General features: G+C 37.6%; 1 pseudogene; it reads right to left on the bottom strand.

Moving 5' to 3' along the window:
* Positions 1-8,070, bottom strand: part of LOC120146244 — a 54,550-nt pseudogene extending 46,480 nt beyond the window's left edge.
* Between the last annotated feature and the right edge of the window lie 9,400 nt (positions 8,071-17,470).

Here is a 17,470-nt window from a genome sequence, read left to right as displayed (position 1 = left end):
CAGCAGTTTGTTTCAGAATGACGTTGGGGAAAGACGTCATATTATCGGTTGTGATCGGGAGTAACTCTTTGAAAAAGGCATTGTGTTGTGTGTCCCGTGCCTTGACGTACTCAAAGAAGATCTCCATGTGATTCTCAAGGTGCTCAATCTTCTCACGTGTTTCTCACGTGTACTTGACCACTGCTACCATTCTGGCCACGACAACAGATTTTACTCCCATATCCAGACCTTAATGAGGGGCATTGTCATCGAAACTTATCAATTATGGTACTTTCTTTATGGTGATACCCACCTTGGATTTGATGAAAACCTCAAAGGTCTCCTCGGGGACCTTCTTTTTCCTGAACAAAGTAGTTATCAAGTTAGGAAATAAGAGATTACCTCGGTTTCTTTTAGAGCACTCATGGATTTGCTCGAAGATAAGTTCTCCAACATTAATCTTTCTCCCGTATATTATCGAGTGTAGAAGCATCAGTCTTTTCACAAGAACAGTTGTGTTATGAGATGTTGGTATGAGTTTTCCCTTGAGAAAATGGTTCCACAACTTTACGATCGGTTTAAGGGATCGTCGATCGACTCTCTTCCTTATTGGCGTATTCCCCTCGAACTTAGCCCACCTGAAACAAAGATCTTTAAGTACGTCGTTGTAGGTTTTCTGGTCTGCCTCAGCCACAAATTTCTTATGTTGCTCCTCCTCTTTCCCCAACTTGAAGTATATGTTGAGTGACGAAGGGGAAAATTAAAGGAGCATACCTCGGACATACACCGTGTGGTTGGATGGGTCTTCGAGATAGGCGTAGAACTTGTGGCGAGTAAAATTCTCCCAATTCTTCTTTCGAATCACGTCTATAACCTCCGGTCCAAATGGCTTTTCATCCTCTTATGGAAAGACGAACCCGTCTTCCAAATACATTTGTCGTTTTTGGAGGTTTTTGAAGCGTGCCTCGCTTCGTCTGTTTGGAAATGCTCCAAGCTCAGTGTTGGGGTTGGGTTTTCTTCGATCTTGCCATGATACTTGTTTGGTGCAGTGAGTTTAGCGGCGACAATGGGGGGAATTTTGGTGAACGAAAGAAAAAAAAATTATTGTTGTAGAGAGAGTGTGAGGGACGATGAAGAAGATGGAGTTGAGAGTGGTTTTTCTTGAAGGTTAATGGGTGGTTTCTTTGGGGTAATTTGGTCAAAACATGAAGGAAAAAGATTTGGTATTTATTGTGTGATATTTGATTGGACGTAAAGTTGGGGAAAATGATACCTTCCCTCTTTTAATTTTGCAGCCCAAATTTCTTGCCCTAGGGTTTTCTCTCCTTTCATGCATGAACTATCTCCCCATGCTTCCACGTGTACTATGCATGCCTACAATAAATAAATAAATAAATAAAGAAAATATAACAAAACAAAACGGATAATGAATACATAAAATAACTTGAGCTATTGCTTTATCCTTTGCCCGTTCACCTTAAAAATGGAACCATTATCTCGGTTCTTGATTTCTATTTCTCTATTGTTATGTACTTGATATACAAGGAATGATCCTTACCATTGTGAATTTAGCTTGCCTGGGAATAACTTTAGATGCGAATTGTAGAGCAGTACTTGTTGTCCATAATAAAATTGCCTAGTTAATATTTTTTTGTCATGCCATCGCTTTGTTTTCTCTTTGTATAGGCGGGCATTTTCATATGAGCGTGCTCTAAATTCATCCATCTCGTTCAGTTTCAAGAGTCTTCTTTCTCCAGCAAGCTGAGCATCCATGTTTAAGTTTTTGATGGCCCAGTATTCTTTATGTTCAAATTCCACAAGTAGATTGCATTCTTTACCGTAGACAAGTTTGAACGGGGACGCTTCTAATGATGTCTTGAATGCAGTGCGATAATCCCATAGTGCTTCATCTAGCTTTGGCGACCAGTCCTTTCGACTTGGGTTGACCACCTTCTCTATGATCTATTTGATTTCCCGGTTAGGCACTTCAGCTTGTCCATTAGTTTGAGGGTGATACGCCATAGCGATCCTATGTCACACTCCATATCGTTTTAATACCTTGGCTATTAATTTGTTATCAAAATATGTGCCTTCATCACTGATGATAGCCCATGGTGTTCCAAAACATGTGAATATGTTTTTGTGCAAAACCTTTAGCACTATTTTGGAATCATTCTTCGGTGTTGCAATGGCTTCAATCCACTTGGATACATAGTCCACTACAAAGAGGATGTACAAATCTCCAAAGGATGTGGGAAAGGGTCTCATGAAGTCTATTCCCAATACGTCGAAAAGTACAACCTCCAGAATATTTTTCCATGGCATCTCATGTCATTTTGATATGTTTCCTATTCGTTGGCATCTATTACATGACTTGTAGAATTTATGTGCATCTTTGAACAAGGTTGGCCAGTACAATCTAGATTGTAGTACTTTCACCGCTGTTCTCATTCCACCAAAGTGCCCTCCATACGATAGCGAGTGACATTGAAGTAGAAATTCTTTGTTCTCTTCTTATGGAACGCATCTTCAGATAATTTGGTCTCCACATTGCTTGAATAGAAACGGTTCATCCCAGTAATAGTGTCGCACATCGTGTCGAAACTTATTTCGACCCTGGCTAGATAAATCAAAAGGATCAATACCACTAACAAGAAAATTAACTATGTCAGCATACCACGGCACATCCGTGACAAATAATATTTTCTCATCAGGGAAATCCTCTTGCATTTATATTATGTCATGACAATCAGTTTTGTTACCTAATCTAGACAAATGGTCTGCTACTTGATTTTCTGTACCCTTTCTATCCTTGATCTCTACATCAAACTCTTGTAGTAATAATATCCATCTGATTTGTCTAGGCTTTGAATCTTTTTTATTGATCAAATATTTAATGGCAGAATGATCTGTATGCACAATCACCTTAGTGCCTATGAGATATGGCCTAAACTTATCGAATGCAAATACTACTGCTAGAAGTTCTTTTTCAGTGGTGGTATAGTTTACTTGTGCATCATTAAGAGTACGGCTCGTATAGTAGATAACATGAAAGATTTTACTTTTCTGTTGCCCTACTGCATAATCACTAGCATGGCACATGAGCTCAAAAGGTTCGTTCCAGTCAGGTGGGACAACGATTGGTGTTGCTGAAAGTTTTTTCTTCAAATCTATAAAGGCATTCAAACAATCAATAGTAAACTCAAATGGATGATTTTTTGAAGTAAAAGACACAATGGTTTAGAGATTTGAGAAAATCTTTTATGAACCGCCTGTAGAAGCCTGTATATCCAAGGAAACTGCGTACGCTTCTCACGTTGGTGGGTGCGGGAAGGTTTGCAATTACTTCCACCTTGGTTTTATCAACTTCAATGCCATGAAATGAAATTTTGTGACCCAACACTATTCTTTCGGTTAACATAAAATGGCATTTCTCCCAATTTAATACTAGGTTAGCTTCTTCACATCGTTTCAGTACTTTGGATAAATTACTGAGACATCTGTTGAAATAGTCACCTGAGACAGAGAAGTCATCCATAAATATTTCCATACACTCTTCCACCATATCTGAAAACATGGCCATCATGCATATTTGGAAGGTGGTTGGAGCATTACACAGCCCAAACGACATTCGTCTAAATGCATAGGTACCATATGGGCATGTGAAAGTAGTTTTCTCTTGATCCTCCAGTGCTATGGCTATTTGATTGTATCCTGAGTATCCAAATAAAATGCTTTTCCTACTAACCTGTCAACCATTTGATCGATAAAAGGTAGGGAAAATAATCTTTCTTTGTGGCTTTATTAAGCTTCCTGTAATCCATACATATTATACAGCCCGTGACTATTCTTGTAGTGAGGAGCTCGTCATGTTCGCTTTTAACCACGGTCACACCACCCTTGTTTGGTACACACTACACCAGGCTGACCCATGAACTATCGGATATAGGATAAATCACTCTCGCATCCAACCATTTTATAATTTCCTTCATGACTACCTTCTTCATGATCGGGTTGAGCTTTCTTTGGGGTTCTATCGAAGTACTATGGCTATCTTCTAGGTTTATCTTGTGCATGCATATGGTAGGGCTAATTCCCTTCAAGTCTGTCATTATCCATCCGAGAGGCTTTTTGTGTTGTGACAAAACATTCAACAAATTATTCTCCTATTCGGAGGTTAGATTGGCAGAGATTATTACTGGTAAAGTTTCATTAGTTCCTAGGTATGCATATTTCAAATGTGATGGCAAGGTTTTAAGTTCCAATTTGGGTGCATATTGTAAAGATGTTTCTGAAGAATTAACTTCATCAAAATCTAAGGGTTCAAATTTCGTATCTGGTCTATTATGAACGACCTACATTTGTTCCTTTGACTTCCTTTCATATTCTACATTGGTGCTATTTTCATGGAACCCATTGTATACTTTATTCAGATTTCTATTGTCAGGGCCATAATTTTCATAATCATCTTCTGAAAATAATTCGCATGGGCCAAGGCTTTCTTGTTCGTGCATCACGGTTATAGGGTCATGGCGCAAAGCATTGTATTGGTCTAGCTTTAGAGATTCATCGTGGCCAAGAATTGTATTTTCCTCCTCTTCTATTGAATCCACCTCTCTAATACATTGGCATTGTTCTGAGTTGTCCACATATTTTATGGAATTGAAGATGTTGATTATGACACTTTGTTCTCCTACTCGCATTGTGAACTCTCCCCTTTTGCAATCTATTATGATTCTGCCAGTGGTTAAAAAGGGTCGTCCTAGAATGATAGGTGCATTTTCATTAGCTTCACAGTCAAAGATGAGAAAATCAACTAGAAATACAAACTTGTCCACTTTTACTGTGACATCTTGTATTTTGCCCTCAAGTCGCACATAAGACCGATCGGCCAGCTGTAAGATAACTGTGGTTGGACAAGCGTGATATCCCTCCAACTTCATAAATATGGACTTTGGTATCAAGTTTACACTTGATCCCAAATCAACAAGAACTCGTCCAACAAAGTTATTACCAATTGAGCATGGTATTATAAAACTGCCAAGGTCTTTTTGTTTTGGTGGGAGTTTGCTGACTACATAATAGATTTATGTTGCCGTGGCAACATGTTCTAACTTCCTCTTCTTTGTAACTATGTCTTTAAGAAACTTAGCATAGGAAGGCATTTGTTTGATGGCTTCGACTAAGGGCACATTGATATACAACTAGTCCAGAACATCAACGAATTTCTTAAACTGGATGTCATCATTATGTTTTTTCAATCGTTGAGGGAACGGTGGTGGAGGTCTCACATTATCTGCTATTGGTGCTGAGGAATCTCTGGCCTTGGCCATAAATTTCGCATTATCTAAATGATGTTTTTCTGAGCCATCATTTTCCTTCTCTTCGGACGATTCATCATGTTCCCCATTTTTAGCTCGATCCTCTGGTTGTGTTATACCATGGCGAGAATTGTTTAGGTGTCCTCCCCCAAACTTTTCATTTTGGTTTACCTGTGTTCCACTCCTTAGTGTTTGCGATGCAAATTCTAGAGCAGTACTTATTGTCCAGAATAAAATTGCCTAGGCAATATTTTTCTGTCATGTCATTTCTTTGTTTTCTCTTTGCATAGGCGGGCATTTTCGTATGCGCGTGCTTTGAATTCATCCATCTCGTTCAGTTCCAAGAGTCTTCTTTCTCCAGCAAGATGAGCATCTATGTTTAACTTTTTGATGGCCCAGTAGGCTTTATGTTCAAGTTCCACATATATATTGCATTCTTTACCGTAGACAAGTTTGAATGGGGACTGATGTGATCTTGTTTAGCACCAACATTTTTATTGACATACTCACTATTGAAGATCCATCAAGATCAATCTAAGGGAGTTCTACCTTATTTTATCTTATATTTACTTCTTTATGCATTAGATGTCATGTTAGAATAGTTATAGCAACATGTTTTAATTAGTTCATCAACTCATTTTAAGCATATTATTATCTCATACTAGTTTGCATACATAATAAGCATGTTTTCATTCATTCTCAAATTCATGTCATGCATATTAATATCTCGTAGTAGTTTTGCATTCATCTTAGCATTTAAGATGATTCATGTGTTATGCATTCAAGCATATTTCAATAAACAACAGACATATCATTCATGTAGCTAATATGCATTCATCTTAGTTCCTAAGTATTAAAATAAGTTCATGTATATAACATTCACACAACAAGCATATCATTGTGTAGTTCACTTACATTCATCAAATTACTTAAGGTTCACGTGTTAATGGCATTTGTAGTTAATATATCATGCATGCTAGCTTCAAAATGAACACACACACACACAACAACTGATCTAGTCCAGTACACTTCATTAATTTATCTTGTTTGTTCTTTCACATGTTATTCATGTTTGCATTTATCTTATCATCTAGCATTTTCACGAGTAGATCATTGCATCTAGGACTTTCACGTGTTATTAATGTAGTTTAATGTTAATAAACATGCACATGGTTCACAAGACACAAGGACATACATGGCAGCAAGTATATTGTTTTTATAAACAGCACCATATCTTTAATATACTTATTTATTTGCACTTGTAGGAACACAAAGAACATGCCCCATGATGGACGGTTTAGTGGAGCTATTTCAACACATTTCCATGGCACAAAACACGGCACAAGACTTATTAGAATATGGAACAAGTTTGGCATCAAGTTGAAGCACCTTCAGGACATTCCATATAAACAACTCGTGCAACAATTCATGGCAGAATATGGGCATAGTGGACTCGGCTGGAAATGCATCACACCCACCAGCTTTTGATTAATTATATCTCCCACTTAATCAAGCAAGGAAGAAGACAACTCACGCCACATACAAATGCAGCCCCATGTGCATAACAAAACATTACAGCAACCCATGGGCATAGAAGATTACTTGTCTCCACTTAGTTTTGTCTCCACTACACAACCATTGAAGGAAATTCGGCCAAGGCACTTCACTCCTCCATTTGACCGAATATATGCATGAAAATCATTCTCAAAATACGTTTGGATTATTTGACAAAAGTGTCACATCAACAAGCACCATCTAGCTAATCATAATAGAACCTTCGACCATGCACTTTGTAAGAAACGACCATGCATGCATTTCAAGTCCTACAAATAGGTTTCATATTGCATTGTAATAGACAACATTGAATTTGAAATTAAACTTGAGAGTTTTCTCTTATTGAGTCCTTTGTGACTTTTATCGACTTATCAAGTAACTTGTTACTTGTGGCGTCAAACCTGACTTATCAAGCTTATGCTTGTGGTGTCATTCATTTCACCTTGATACTTATGGTTCCTATCTCTTTATAGATAGCGGGTCAAAGTCCTAATTACCACCCCTTAGAACGATTTATAAGGCTGGGTCTTTGCTCATTATAGCATTGGTTCTTCCTTGGTTATTCTAAGATACTATCATTTTCACCATTCCATCATTTTCGTTATTCATTCCAAAACCACAATCAAGTCTTATGCTACCATCTCTCTTATCTAAAATGAACATTTACCATCCCGTTTATCACTTTTAACCATCCATTTACATCGTTATCTTATGCAGATTATTTTACTTCCTTCCTAGATCCACAATCAATCGATAAGTGGGAATCGATTACAGCAAGTGGTAATCAGAGGAACGCCTTCCATCAGGGTACTCCCAGTGGTGTCTTGAATACAGTGCGATAAGTCTATAGTGCTTTATCTAGCTTTGGGGACCGGTCATTTCCACTTAGGTTGACCACCTTCTCTAGGATCTGTTTGATTTCCTGGTTAGACATTTCGGATTGTCCATTAGTTTGAGGGTGATACGCTATAGCAATCCTGTGTCACACTCCATATCGTTTCAATACGTTGGCTATTAATTTGTTATCAAAATGTGTGCCTTCATCACTAATGATATCCCGTGGTATTCCAAAATGTATGAATATGTTTTTGTGCAAAACCTTAAGCACCGTTTTGGAATCATTCTTAGGTGTTGCAATGGCTTCAATCTACTTGGATACATAGTCCACTGCCAAGAGGATGTACAAATCTCCAAAGGATGTAGGAAAGGGTTCCATGAAGTCTATTCCCCATACGTCGAAAAGTTCAACCTCCAGAATATTGTGCCATGGCATCTCATGTCGTTTTGATAAGTTTCCTATTCGTTGGCATCTATCACATGACTTGTAGAATTTATGTGCATCTTTGAACAAGGTTAGACAGTACAATCTAGATTGTAGTACTTTCGTCGTTGTTCTCATTCCACCAAAGTGCCCTCCATACGATGACGAGTGACATTGAAGTAGAAATTCTTTGTGCTCTTCTTCTGGAACGCATCTTCAGATAATTTGGTCTCCACATTGCTCGAATAGAAACGGTTCATCCCAGTAATAATGTTGCACATCGTGTCGAAACTTTTTTCGACCATGGCTAGATAAATCAGAAGGAACAATACCACTAACAAGAAAATTAACTATGTCAGCATGCCATGGCACAGCCGTGACAAATAATATTTTCTCATCTGGGAAATCCTCTTAAATTTCTGTTATGTCATGACAATCAGTTCTGTTACCTAATCTAGACAAATGGTCTGCTACTTGATTTTATGTACCCTTTCTATCCTTAATCTCTACATCAAACTCTTGTAGTAATAATATCCATCTGATTAGTCTAGGATTTGAATCTTTTTTATTGATCAAATATTTAATGGCAGAATGATTTGTATACAGAATCACCTTAGTGCCTATGAGATATGGCCTAAACTTATCGAATGCAAATACTACTACTAGAAGTTCTTTTTCAGTGGTGGTATAGTTTACTTGTGCGTCATTAAGAGTACGACTCGTATAGTAGATAACATGAAAGATTTTACTTTTCTGTTGCCCTACTGCATAATCACTAGCATGGCATAATCAAATGGTCGACATGTGCACCATATGGGTATGTGAAAGTAGTTTTCTCTTTATCCTCCAGTTCTATGGCTATTTGATTGTATCCTAAGTATCCATCGAGTAAGTAATAAAATGTTTTTCCTGCTAACCTGTCGACCATTTGATCGATAAAAGGTAGGGGAAAATGATCTTTCTTTTTGGCTTTATTAAGCTTCCTGTAATTCATACATATTCTCCATCCTGTGACTGTTCTAGTAGTGAGGAGCTCGTCATGTTCACTTTTAACCACAGTCACACCACCCTTCTTTGGAACACACTGCACCAGGCTGACCCTTGAACTATCGGATATAGGATGAATCACTCCCACATCCAACCATTTTATAATTTCCTTCATGACTACCTTCTTCATGATCGGGTTGAGCCTTCTTTGGGGTTCCATCAAAGTACTATTACTATCTTCTAGTTTGATCTTGTGCATGCATATGGTAGGGTTAATTCCCTTCAAGTCTATCATTGTTCATCCGAGAGGCTTTTTGTGCTGTGACAAAACATTCAACAAACTATTCTCCTATTCGGAGGTTAGATTGGCAGAGATTATTACTGGTAAAGTTTCATTACTTCCTAGGTATGTATATTTCAAATGTGATGGCAAGGTTTTAAGTTCCAATTTGGGTGCATGTTGTAAAGATGTTTCTGAGGAATTAACTTCATCAAAATCTAAGGGTTCAAATTTCGTGCCTGATATATTATGAAGGACCCTCAATTGTTCCTTTGACTTTCTTTCATATTCTGTAATGGTGTCATTTTCAGGGAACCTATTGTATGCTTTATTCAGATTTCTGTTCTCAGTGCCATAATTTTCAAAATCGTCTTCTGAAAATAATTCGCATTGGCCAAGGCTTTCTTTTTCGTGCATCACGGTTATAGGATCATGGAGCAAAGTGTTGTATTCATCTAGCTTTAGAGATTCATCATGGCCAAGAATTGCCTTTTCATCCTCTTATATTGAATCCAGTTCTCTAATGCATTGGCATTCTTCTGAATCGTCCACATATTTCATGGAATTGAAGACGTTGATTATGATGCTTTGTTCTCTTACTCGTATTGTGAACTCTCCCCTTTCGCAATCTATTAAGATTCTTCCAATGGCTAAAAAGGGTCATCCCAGAATGATAGGTGCATTTTCATTGGCTTCACAGTCCAAGATGAGGAAATCAACTAGAAATATGAACTTGTCCACCTTTACTGTGACTTCTTCTATTCTACCCTTAGGTCGCACATAAGACCGATCGGCCAGCTGTAAGATAACTGTGGTTGGAAACGCGTGATATCCCTCCAGCTTCATAAATATGAACTTTGGTATCAAGTTTACACTTGATCCCAAATCAACAAGAGCTCGTCCTACAAAGTTATTACCAATTGAGCATGGTATTATAAAACTGCCAGGGTTTTTTTTTTATGGGAGTTTGCTGACTACATAACAGATTTATGTTGTCATGGTAATATGTTATACCTTCCTCTTCTTTGTAACTATGTCTTTAAGAAACTTGGCGTAGAAAGGCATTTGTTTGATGGCTTCGAGTAAGGGTACATTTATATACAACTGGTCCAAAACATCAACGAATTTCTTAAAATTGATGTCATCGTTATGTTTCTTCAATCGTTGAGGGAACGGTGGTGGAGGTCTCACATTATCTGCTATTGGTGCTGAGGAATTTCTGGCAAGGCCAGAAATTCCTCATTATCTGGATGATGTTTTTCTGAGTCTTCATCATTTTCCTTCTCTTCGAACGATTCATCATGTTCCCCATTTTCAACTCAATCCTCTGGTTGTGTTATACCATGGCAAGAATTGTTTAGGTGTTCTCCCCCAAACTTATCATTTTGGTTTACCTGTGTTCCACTCCTTAGTGTAAGTACACTGCATTGCTCCTTTCCGTGATGTTTAGTGATTTCAGTATCTCTCGGTAGATTTTCGTGTGGGCGAGAATGTAATGCCGTAGCATTTTGGCCCACTTGATTCTCCAATGCTCTTAGAGATGAACTATGGCTTTGCAAAAGTGTAGCTTGGCTTTGTAACAAATTTCCTCGATTTTAAATTGTTGCAGGATGCTCGTGCATCAAGGTCTTTGTTGAGGCCATGAAATCTTTTGTCGAGGCCATAAATTCCTGTAATGAAAATTCCAAGGAGTTAGTATTGGAATTAGTATTAAATGAAGAAGTTATACCTTTATTGTTTTGCTAGGGCAGCTGATGATGCTGATTCTAAAAATGTTGATGGTCTAAATTATTCTGTTGTGGCCTGTTGTAATTTGTTGCTTGATTTTTATTGTTCCCTTGATTACTCCAAGAAATGTTCGGATGTTGTCTCCAACTAGGATTATATTTGTTGGAATAGGGGTTATTATTACTCTGGCTGTAATTGCCCAAAAAATTGGTGGACTCATGGTTTTTCGGACATTCACTTTCATGATGGTTGTCGTGACAATATATGCATACGTTATTGGTCACCTTGACTTCTCTTACCTGATTAAGACATTGCAAATTTTTCAACATATTAGTTATGGCATAAGGTTGAGCCGCTGTTGAATCTTTACCCTCTAGTTCATATGCTCCAGATGTTTTTCTGTCGGTTCACAATCTTGTATTTGGGAATTGATTATCATTACTTGTTATCCTGTCGAGAATATCAAAAGCTTCCTCGGGTGATTTATTAAGTAAAGTGTCATTTGCTGAGGCATCTAACATCATTCAAGTTGGTTCATTAACTTCGTTGTAAAACATTACTACTTGAGTCCATTCATGAAACCCATGGTTGACACATTTGCGAAGTAAACTTTTATACCTATCCCAACATTCATACATTGATTCATCATCTCCTTGGCAAAAACTTGTAATATCATTGTGAAGTTGTGTATTCGTATTAGGAGGATTATATTGAAGTAGGAAACTCTTGCATAAATCTGCCCTTGATTTCATTGAGCCAAAAAGAACTCTACTGAGCGAAGATCTCGCTCTATCGCATAGGGAATAAGGAAAAAGTTTTAGTTTAAGCACATCTTCATACACTCCTTGTTGTTGAAATAAATCGCATACTTCAGGGAAAGCGCGAATATGTTGTCTAACATCCTCATTAGGTGAACCACCAAATTGGCCAATGGATTTTAACATATTAAACATCATCGGTTTAAGCTCAAAATGAGTTGCTTGTATTTCAGGTGCCACGATGCCTGGATTGAGATCATCAAGAATTGGATTCAAATGATCTCGTATTGCTCTTGGTATTGCAACTTGAAGATTAATTGCTACATCGAGATCTTCATGATCTCCCATGTTGTTGCCTTGTGACTGTAGTTGGTTTAAATATTCTCTGGTTTGTTGGTCACGTCGCCTCTGTCTAAACATTGTTCCACTTCATGGTCGAATGGTTCCAATGGTTTACCAGCATATCTCAGGGTCATGCAGTAATAAAAACCTATAAAAGGAAATAAAATACGTTAGACTAGATAAATAAAAAGTGACAAGTAAAACTTGTTATGGCGAATAAAAATTTTGTCAGTTGCCAATCCTCAGCAACGGCATCAAAAACTTGATCGCTTGTAAATGTATATTCTAAGCCAAGCAATTATGTGCAAGTATACACAATTGAATCAAGTAATATAGGGTAAGTGAGTATCGTCTCCTCAGGGATTAGTTGAAAGTTTTTAAGCTTCGCCACAACCAGAACTAGTTGTCACAAGCTAATTCCTATTGTCTTGTCAAACTAGAAAACTATTATTAATAGAACAAGAAAATGCTATAAAATATGATTGTAGAAAAGTTTGGTCGAGACAAAATAAATATGCAAATTATCAAAATAAAAATAAAATAAAGGCAAATGTTGATTCAAATATAATTCAAACCACCTCGCATATTCAAACCTACCACGGAGCACTTATGCTAATCTTTTGTGTTGACAAACAATTATTCTAAGTCCAGAATGAATTATTATGACATGCTTAAGCTTCCCGATAGGATTACTAAGTATTCTTAGACAGTTGTTATAGCAATACCACTCACCGATAACTACAACCCTTGGTTTGTCAGACTGTTGGTGTAGCAATACCTCTCGGCATGAACTATAGTCGTTGTCTATCCTACTCTAGCGTCTATCCCTTTTATTCAATTGAAACTCAATCCTTGTCTCTAAGGTAGAAAAGTTATAACATCACCATCTCGGATCCATTCCATTGTTCACGTAGAAGCTCTTACAGTGTCAAGGTAAAATATTCAAACAATGAACAAACCAGTCATGAGCAAAATCATAATTCATCATTCATAAAACAGAAAATCATTGTCTAGGCAAAACAAAGATTAACACCAAGTAAGATAGTCATGGTGCTATCAAAAAGTCATCCAAGTATCATCATTTAATACAACCCCAAATACATAAAGTAGTTAAGAACAAAGGAAGAACGACTCCCAAAATCGGGACTCTGTCGTGACAATTCTTATCAACACCGCGCCTGCCTTGGTGATCAACCTCTCTCGAGACCTGACCACTACTCTGCTACAGTCTGGCTATGGAGGACACCAAGGAAGATCGATTCATAAACGGTGGGGAAGCACTGCAGTTTCTTGCTCACACATTCAGTAAATCTCTCTAACTTTCCTCTTCTTCTTTGGCGGCTATGGTTGGATATTTATAGAGGGGAATCTTCTAAGGTTTCACATGATTGGAGATTCCTTAAATAACCGTATTACTTTGTCCAGACTAAAAAGGAAAGGCGGGTGGTGGCTATCATAATTTTGAGGGCTTGCTTGCACGTGAAGGAAGTCATCCAGCTGGCTTGTGACATAGGCGATTCCGTTATATCCACTTCATACATTCCAAATAAACCTTGTCTTGGCGAGATAAATTTGCTCCTCACGTTCTTTAGCTTCTCTATTCCTTTGGCCCTTACAATTTACGTTGTCGCGACTGAAATATTCTTCCTTCGTAAATTTCTACACATACACAATCCACACAAAGCCTTTCTCCTCAGCATCATCAGTTAAACCAAATAAATCTTGCCGAAGCAAAACTTATCCACCACAAGAAAATATAACCTAAATGCAAATAAAATGTTGTGCATATTTTGTTTAGACGAGTAATAACTTAAGTGAAAAGACTAGAAATTGAGTCTTTTACGGTGTTATCAATATGTTTACACGTTGAGCACGTCTTCTTTGCCTAAATAACCTCTCAATATCAGGTTCAATTGGTTTTAACGGCTCTTCAGAGTGTCTCTGGTCATATACCAAGAAAAACATGAAAAAAGATAAGGAAAATAACAAGTAAAACTATATAAAATATGAAAAAGTAAAATAAAATTGCTATGACAAAACTAATTAACTTCCAGTTGCCAATTCCCCGAAACGGTGCCAAAAATTTTTTGCGAATTGTGACTACTAAATATGGTCGGGAAAATATGTGCAAGTTTACATAATCGAACAAGTAATACAGTTATGAGTAAGTATCATATCCACAAGAATTGGAGGAAATTTATAAGCTTAATGACAGCAATTTACTATTTCACCTAAGTATAGTTAGTGATGATATATATAAATGAGAATGTTGTGGCAAAATGAAATGGATGTTGGTGGGAATTGAGTGATGATGTAATGTAATATGGTAACAAATGGAAATGTCATGGCAAAGTGGATGGAAATGTCTTGGTAAAATTAAATTAAGTGTAGTGGAATCAATTGAAAATGCATAGGCAAAACTAATTGTAAACACTAGATATGATTATAATGACTTTAGACTCCTCACACAACAAGCTACTACGGGAATGAATGTTAGGAGTCACTTAGGAAATTTAAGTCTACTTTTCAGGATGGTCTTACTTCTATGCCTTATTTGCCCAAAAACGTTTACTAATGGTGCCCTATGCTCTCTATAGTCATGGGATTCGACAGGTTCAAGATACCATGGAAAAACATATTGGCGTTAGCAAGGGTAGGGATCCTATTGGTTCTTATAACAGAATATGTCACAGTAATACCACTTAGCGGCAGCACTACCATCTAATCTCTCGATCGAGCACTACTCTTTTTAGTCTATTGAAATCCTAGCCTTATACTTAAGGTTGGATTAGGCCTAGTTACTATCTAAAACCCCTTACATATGTGGATCCCCCTAGTTTCTCTCGAACCCTAAGGATATGCTACTTAGTCATTCTCTTGAACACTAAGTGATCTCCTAAGGAATGGCTACTCTCATAGCTCCTACAACCTTAAGGCATTAAACATCATAAACAAAACAAATAACAGCATACAAAAACAACCATCCATTAAAATAAAACTTAAATATCCATAAGGAACTCCCACCAAATAAGACTAGTTCATGGTGGGGTTCGAATATTCCAAGTAACAAGGCATGAAATTAATCCGTTCCATACAACCCAAATAAGAAAAAAGAGAGCAAACATCAAAAAGAATGAGGGAAAACCTTCGACACGTACTGCCGGAGCTCCCCTCGGGCCACCACGAACTGTCCTAGCTCGCTAGCTCCTCTCGGACGCCTAGCTTGCCACTCCCTCTAGCTTGTTAATAGAGGAATGCCACGGCAAAGACGATTGATGGAAAAAGAAGAGACATTTTTCTCTCTGAAATTAAGCTCAAGTTGACATGTGTAAAATCACTTTTCGTTTGGTGGCTTCATCTCCTATTTACAAGGGGAGAATAAACCTAGAAATTTATGTTAAAATTCCTAGGATACCCCGATCAGGTTCTTTTCATGTATGGGGGTGAGCAGCTGTGGCAATGGTCCTCTCCAAGACAGCTGGGCGTTGCCCCCTCCTGGTATCTTGCAGCTGCATGTGGTCCCGACAGAATCAGCCGACCCAGGTGGCAAATGTTCCCTCCTAGGTGACTAGTGGTTGAAGGCACATGAAGACAAGGACAATTGTCTCTTAAAAATGTCATCTTTTATTTTTTCCTCTTCCAAAATGTCGTTTGAGTTGGCATTTGCATTATGCTCAGCAGTCTCAGCATGTCACATCAATACCCTTTTGCTTATCCTTGCTCCCAAATCTTGCACATCATCAAACAAAACACCTTCCCCATAACGCAGCATCGTTTACAAAATAAAATGCTACGAAAAAATATATTTCCACCATATGCAACTATATGATCATAAATGCATCTATATGATCCTATATGAACTCTTAGACAGTCAATAACTTAATTGAAAAGGCCCTACATATGGCCTTTTCACAGAGTTGTCAATCATACAAAAAGGTATAATAAATTCGATATCAGATAAACAGTATTCATAAAATCAGGTATCGTGTCGTAAAAATGTTCAGTATTATCATAAATCTAAAGTAGTTTAGATGAATAATTTAAAATAGTAATGTAACACCATTAGGAAACAAACATGTACAGGTCTGAGTAATTTGATAAGGAATACTACTACTGAGTCTGTCGATCACGATCAGCGGCAACTCTAAATCCTACGAATCAGAAAAACCATATCGGAATCCTAATATGAATAATAACAACCTCTATTTAAACAATTTACAAATACCTACAAGTAACTCTCGAGGAACGCAAATCGTGTAGATCTGACCTACGCAAAGCATCAGATCTAACCGACCCTTGATCGGGTGAAATACGAGTACCTTTATAAAAATATATTCTCGAATCAATTCCATAATCATATCTTAAATAAGTAAAAAATGCTAAAAATACTAAGTATTTTTGGATTAACGGCTTGATTTAGGGCTTTAGGGTCAGAATTTGGTAAAACATATCATAGAATCGGACCCACGACGTTGAAAAATGTCAAGATGCAGGTTTTCAAAAAAACCAATGCTGGTCAACAGTCAACGGTCACTGATCGGTTAATGGTCAACGGTCAATAATGAACGGTCAACAGTCAATGGTTGACCGATTTGGTTTGGTTTGGGTTAGGTAAGGTCGGCCTACTATCAAGCAGCCCACCAAGTGGTGAAAATTCCCCACGTGTAGTGGCAGCACATAGGGGCATATGTGGGGGCCTTTGAGGTCAAATTGTTTTTTAAAACAATCATACGTGCTTTTTAAGGGGTTTTGTGACACTTACCAAGCTTGATTCACAGTGGTGAAAGCAGATGGCTCGATTTCAAAATGTCAAAAAAATTTCTTCCTCACCCCCTCATACGCAAGCGAAAACGGAGACTAGATGGACACAATGGTGAACTCGGGACAATGCAAGGAACAAGATGGTGCGGGAGGTGTTGAAAATGGAGCAACAGTTGGTGAAAAAATGACTATTGAAGGTTTCCTTCTAATTGGGAAAAAATTAAAGAGAGAGAAAATGAGTTTCCAAAAATGCAAATTGATGAATTTTGGGGTTTTAAACCCAACCAAAAAATGGGTAAATTACACTCTAGGTCCTATAGTTTTGGAGACTTTCTGAATTTGGATCTGAATTTCATCGAAATTTCACTTTTTCCCTCGAATTTAGTTAAAATTTTAATTTAGTTATCGGAAGAATTTTAAGAAAAAATTTTGACCCTAAGTTAGGGTGTGACAGTGTGATAGGTAAATTAGTCTCACCACAAGTCTCTGATATGAGCTT

This window comes from Hibiscus syriacus, unplaced genomic scaffold (genome assembly GCF_006381635.1).
Source record: "Hibiscus syriacus cultivar Baekdansim isolate YM2019G1 unplaced genomic scaffold, ASM638163v2 tig00110904_pilon, whole genome shotgun sequence".
In the NCBI taxonomy this organism is placed as follows: domain Eukaryota; kingdom Viridiplantae; phylum Streptophyta; class Magnoliopsida; order Malvales; family Malvaceae; genus Hibiscus; species Hibiscus syriacus.
The sequence above is the reverse complement of the archived record's forward strand: the minus strand, read 5'-3'. Positions and strand labels throughout refer to the sequence as shown.